Below are 6458 nucleotides of genomic sequence, written 5' to 3'. Positions count from 1 at the left end.
GGGGCAAAAGTGTAATTTTGAAAAATTTGCTCCACCAAAACTTTGGAAAAATCTGGAAATTTCACTTAAGACTTGGATAAGTCAAAGGGAATGCATGGTGAAAAAAATAGGACAAGTGGATGGCTAGAAAAAAAAATGAATTAATAAAATATTTAAAATATGAATAAAATAATATTATTTCATTAAACAATAAAAAGGCATAAAAAAAATCAGCCCACCCATTCTTCTTCTTCAACATTCGGCCAAGCAAGAAACAAGAGAGAGAAAGGAGAAAATAAAACCCTAGCTAAGAAATTTAAAGGGAAAATAGGTGGAAATTCAAAAATCAAGTGAAAAAAGGTAACATTTCTTAAATTTGTCTTGTGCTTTACCTTTCCCATGCATTTTCCATCATTTTTCATGGTTGAATCATGTGATTTGAGGATGATTTGAATTCTGGTCATATGGGTTTAGAGAGAGAAAGTTGTTAGATAAATTTGATTTTGAGCTATGTTAGTGTTTAGTGTTAGTTTAGCATGTTTATGAGTAAAACAACAAGAAAAATATTTATCTTCTCCATGAATTTCCCTAGGCCGAATCTAGCCAATGGTATGTGAGGATGAGGTTGACTTTATTTTAAGAGAATTGGGTGGAAAAATGATGAATTATGAGGTTGGAAATTAAATGGGAATTTTCGGTGCAATAAATTGAAATTTTTACCCACTAGGGGTAAAAGCGTAATTTATAGTCCGGACTGATAAATTGGACCAAATTCACAGTCATTGAGGTATTGTGGATATAATTGGATAATTGAAATTGAAATGGATGGAATTGGAGTCGAATTGGGGATTTTAGGAATTTACACCGTGTATAGGCGAGTTAGGTCGGACACCGCAATTAAGCGATTGTCTAGACATTTCAAATCCTATCTAGTGCATACGCATGGATAAGAGCCTGAAATAATTTATGATAAATTGACACAATTTATTGAATTTTGTGTCATGGATTATGGATAGGTGGTGAGTCAATTGTTTCGGGTAAGAGACTGCACCCGAGGGCGGAAGATAGGAGTATTTCTACTCCTAATACTGTGAGTAAACTTATTATCGTCTTAATTATCTAGAGTAGTTTTATACAATTGTGTGATTTTATGAAAAATGGGTTTAAATGGTAAATTGCTATGTTTTAAGAGAAATTGTGATTTTATAAAATGATTTTATAAATTTTCTGAAAAATCGAATATTGGTTTTGAAAATAGAGTAATTGGAGACTGCCTGCTTGTGTTGTAAATTTATGGTTTTAAATTGAATGGCTTATGACAATATATGAGCATGAATGGCTAAACTGATTTTGGTGTCAGAATTATTTGTATTGTGTATTCAGCCTTGAGAGGCTAGATTGCGATAAATTGCCATGCCATGCTAGAATGAATTTTATTGAATTGGTGGAGTATATATTAATTATTTACTGCAGAGGGGGTTCCGTGGACCAGCCTATTAGAGGGGCACGGTAAACTCCATTATATTATTACCTCGAACGGAGAGGCGCGTAGGGTATCTCCTGGGGTAAAGCTTAGGGTTCACTTCACGCCAAACCACCACGTGAAGGGGAACTCAGCCAACGCCAAGGAACGGCTGTATTTTTCTCAAACTAAAATATATTTTAAGTGTATACAAAATTTTAATAGCCTTGGCGGACTCGGTTAGATGCCCTGCGCAAGGTATCACCGAGTATGAGTTTTGGCACGAGCCAAAGTTTTAAGAAATTCATAAGCCAAGTTGATTACTCGATTTATATGGATTGATTTTATTTGGTTGAAATGAACTGAAAGGTAATGAAATTACAGTATGATGACTTATTTTAATTGTCTCCATTTACTCGGCTTTAGATACTTTAGATGGTATCTGTTTACTCACTGGGATTATAAAATCTCACCCCTTCTTCCTATACATTTTTCAGGCTCAGGACAGTTTGTAGATAGTCGAGTAGGACGAGAACTAAGCTCGGAACTGCATTATAGAAAGTAAGAGTTCACAGTCTTACATCCTCTTGGTCAATTGGAGCCCACGTGTCATTGCAGATCAAAACTTATATTTTGGTTATCTGTATTTCTATTCATACAATTTTTACTTTACTTTCATGTGCGAAAAATTATTTACGAATATTTCTATAAAAATTTATTTTATGAGAAAATAGAATATTTTATTAATTATTTTTGAATAGTACTAGTTGTTAACAATTTGCTTTCAAATGAACGTTTTAGATACTTATTTTGTTTTTAAATCATTAAATATATATTTTCTGCTTACCTATTACATTTTTAGCAAGTTTTGAGATTTTTGACGAAAAATTACGAAAATGCCCCTATGAGCCAGAAAATAATATTTTATTGTTCTTATTTGAAAATGACTTATGATTTTTTTGAAATGCGAGATTTAATAACTGTTGCTCACCGGGGAGATACGGAAGTTGATGCTAAGCCTTGCGGGGTTTCAATCGGCATTCGGGGTGAAGAATGTCTGTCGAGGCCTCGCGGCGGTTGTCACAGGCCCGATGGGGAGTTCCGGGTCGTGACATCATCGACTCCGTGAGCAGAGGATAGATGGGAAACAAGCAAATAGCAGATCAGTTGAATATTAAAATGTAGGATTATAAAAACAATTTATTTCAAACGAGAGTTTGTGCCTTATGTGAAATACCGAGAAATTCTTACGCGTTATAACTACTTCAATTGGTAAATCAAACAAGGTAGATAAAAATTTTCGCTACAACACAAATCAATAACCTTATTCAAGTCAATCATTTGAAATATTGAATTAAAACAATTTTACATAAAGAAAATTCCGTCGTCAAAATCAATTGACATTTTATTCAAATCAAATCAATGTATTCGGTAATCTCCCATGAAATCGAATGTTAATGAAACTCATACGTAAATCACAAATCACCTCGCACTTGAGCAGTTAAAATTCATTTCACTATAAAAATAAGGGGAGCTGCAGAAAAACATTTAAATTTTGTTTTTACCATGCAAGGAAATATGAGTTTGTAAACCCAGAGATGCCACTCTCGAGTAGGAAATGAAAGAAAACACGTGGTCCCGCTACCACGTAATAACATTCGGGAGCAACACTTCCACCAGATTCCCATGTGCCATGGCAGTCTCACGATGTTGGCTGACATCGGAGAATCAAGCTGTCGCAACCGCTTAATCATCTGGTGGCCTAGCCACACATACATATATCACAGGTCGTGGCCCCAACCATGCCTAACCGCCCGTCGACGACTGAATGGTTCTCTAGCTAGAGCTCACTCGTGCACGAGAGTCACACTTAACGATGTGACATCCGACCTACTCTCGACGCTCTCGATTTGTAAAACCATTTTGCAATTGTGTTATGTCTTTAAAAGCTCGTCTCAAAATTATTTTCCAAAGCATTCATCACAAGGTATGATAAAATCTATCATTTTCTCAAAATATATTTATACATGAATATCAGAACAATAATTTGCATGGTGAATAAGCAATATAACCATGAATGCACACTGCACAAATATAAGGCACGAATTTTAATATGAAACAGTGTGAAGGGCTTGCTTCTCTATTTTTAAAACACTTTACATATAATTTATACATATATATATTCAAAACAATTTTTGAAATCATTTGCATTCATAATTCTCTAAAATGTCTACCAGCACATGCTATCCACAAATTTTCGCGTTTAAAATCAATTATACTTATAGATTTATATTTACGAAAATTTTAAAATTGACACTCTCTACTCACCACACAATAGCAGGATGTTACGTCGCTATTAATTCAAAGACATATCGAGCTACTCCTTTTTAACGATCGTTCGTTATTTCCTTCAGCCCTTCACCACATTGCACCACTTATTTATTTCTCCAAAATATTGAAACCCACATAATTAATATATCTATATATATTATTTTATTCTAGCATCATTATTATATATATTTTTTCTTTTCTTTTCTTTTCTTTTCCTTTCTTTCTCTTTCTCCTCTCTCTCGCTGGTCAACAGCACCTTGCTTGTCTTTCTTTTATCTTTCCTACATACACAAGCTAGCCACAACTTCTGTCACGACCCGATGGGCATTCATCTCCCGGAATGCCAATCGGAACCCCGCAAGGCTTAATATCAATTTCTCATTTTTCCCGGTGAGTAACTATTGCCAAATATTATGTTCTAAAGGATTTTAAGCTATTTCCAACTTAAAACTGATAAAATAAAAATTTTATCTCACAGGGGCATTTTGGTCATTTTTCACTAAAAAATTTGAAACCAGTTAAAAATGTAGTAAACAAGTACCAATCGTATAATTCATATTCAAAAATAAGTTTAAGCATCTAAAACCTTTATTTAAAATAAAATTATAATTATTTGAATATAATAAGAAGATAAAACAAAATATTCAATAAAATATTTTATTTTCTTATAAACAGTAATTTTAGAGTTATACGTAAATACTTTTTGTAACGTAAAACAAAATAAATTCATTCTTACAGTAACACAATAAACTAGAGTATTTAAATTAATTTAAATTTACAACATCAAGTGTACCCACAAATAACTAGAATTAAGGAAAACTGTGAACCTACTGTGTGGAGGACGCTAATCCAATAGAAGCCCTCGATGGAATGAGCTATCTACAGCTTACTCTAAGCCTGAAATGGGTGGAAAGGAGGGTGGTGAGATTATAAAATCCCAGTGAGTAAACAAATATCATTTAAATCAGCTAAAGCCGAGTAAAAGGAGACAATTAAAATATCCCATCATTTTAAGTATTTTACAATTTGAAAATTCATCCCAACCCATGCAAATGGTTGTATTTTATTTAATTTCTCATTAGGACTTATAACTTTCATAAACAGTTGGCTAATGCCATCAAATATACTCGATGGCACCTTGATCAAAGGCGTACACTCGAGCCCGCCAAGGTTGTTAAAAATTTCGTATACACGTAAAACATATTTTTAGTTTGAGAAAACACAGCCGTTCCTTAGCGTTGGCTGAGTTCCCCTTCACGTGGTGGTTTGGCGTGAAGTGAACCCTAAGCTTTACCCCAGGAGATACCCTACGCGCCTCTCCGTTCGAGGTAATAATATAATGGAGTTTACCGTGCCCCTCTAATAGGCTGGTCCACGGAACCCCCTCTGCAGTAAATAATTAATATATAATCCACCAATTAATAAAATTCATTCTAGCATGACATGGCAATTTATCGCAACCTAGCCTCTCAAGGCTNCAATTATTATAATTCACAGCCTTTCAAGGCTAAATACACATTTCATATATTTCAACACCAATACCAATTCAACCATTCATGCAAATATTTTCATAAGCCATTAGATTCATAAATTTAATTCATAACAAGTGGTCTCCAATTACTCTATTTTTCAAAATCATCATTCAATTTTAAAACAATTTATAATATCTTTTCATGTAGACACATTTTGTTTGTAAAACTCAAGATTTACCATTTAGTTTCATTTTCATAAAATTTCATCAAAATCGATTAAAAACATACTTTAGATAATAAAAATGATGGTAAGGTTACTCACCTCATAATAGCGGGACTTCTACGTCGCTATTGATTCGTATACGAGTATAATTATACTTAATTGCCCGTCACCTACTTTGTTCAACAAGCTTTCCTAGCAACCATTTAAATTCAATACATTTAGTGAATCAATTCTACTTTTCTCTCTCTCATTCTATCATAAATCCACATACCTAATTCACATCTTAATATATTTTAACTATAATTAATTGCATCCTTCGTTCACGTAATTCTTTAGAGTATTAACATCGGTAACTTATTTACGGTATTTAGTGCCTATTTCAACCTTCTAAGCAACTTAAATTTACTTCATATCACCAATTAACCAATGCATAATTAAATAAAATAATTTAGCCTCCATATAATCCAATTTCAAAATAAATCATGGTGAAGAGTAAAGAAATTTTACCCAATTAAACTAGGTTGGCCCAAATCTTCACCTTCTTTTTCTTTTGGATTTTTCTTCCTTTATTGTTTTTGGACTCTTATTCATGGATTTCTCCCATTTCTTTCTAATTGGACCATGTCCATTTTTCCTTTATTGGACCATGTCCATTTTTCTTGCTTGTTGGGCCATGCCTATTTTCCTTGTTATTTTCTTTTCTTTTCTTTCTTTCTTTCTTTTCCATAGTCTAGCAACCTTGTTTATCTTTCTTTTTCTTCTCTTCACATGCACAAACTGTCCACTCTCTTCCTCTCTCTCCCTCTCACCACCGGTCACTTTTTCCTAGCTTTTTATCCTTCAATTTTTTTCAGCAGCTATAGCTGCTCATTTTGGCTCCAAAATCAACAGCTATGCTGCTCTGTTTTTCCTCAAATATTCAGCAGCTAAGCTGCACCTTTCCCTCCAAATATTTACAACCAAAACAATCACAATTAACCATCAAAACAAC

General features: G+C 33.5%; 1 long non-coding RNA gene across 1 annotated transcript; it reads left to right on the top strand.

Annotated features, from left to right (window-relative positions):
* On the top strand, positions 299–1967 carry LOC108660764. Its single transcript, XR_001926438.1, has 3 exons — positions 299–339; positions 996–1069; positions 1939–1967. It is a non-coding gene; the product is annotated as an uncharacterized LOC108660764 (long non-coding RNA).

The sequence above is a fragment of the Theobroma cacao genome, chromosome 2, assembly GCF_000208745.1.
Source record: "Theobroma cacao cultivar B97-61/B2 chromosome 2, Criollo_cocoa_genome_V2, whole genome shotgun sequence".
NCBI classification, from domain to species: Eukaryota; Viridiplantae; Streptophyta; class Magnoliopsida; order Malvales; family Malvaceae; genus Theobroma; species Theobroma cacao.
The sequence above is the reverse complement of the archived record's forward strand: the minus strand, read 5'-3'. Positions and strand labels throughout refer to the sequence as shown.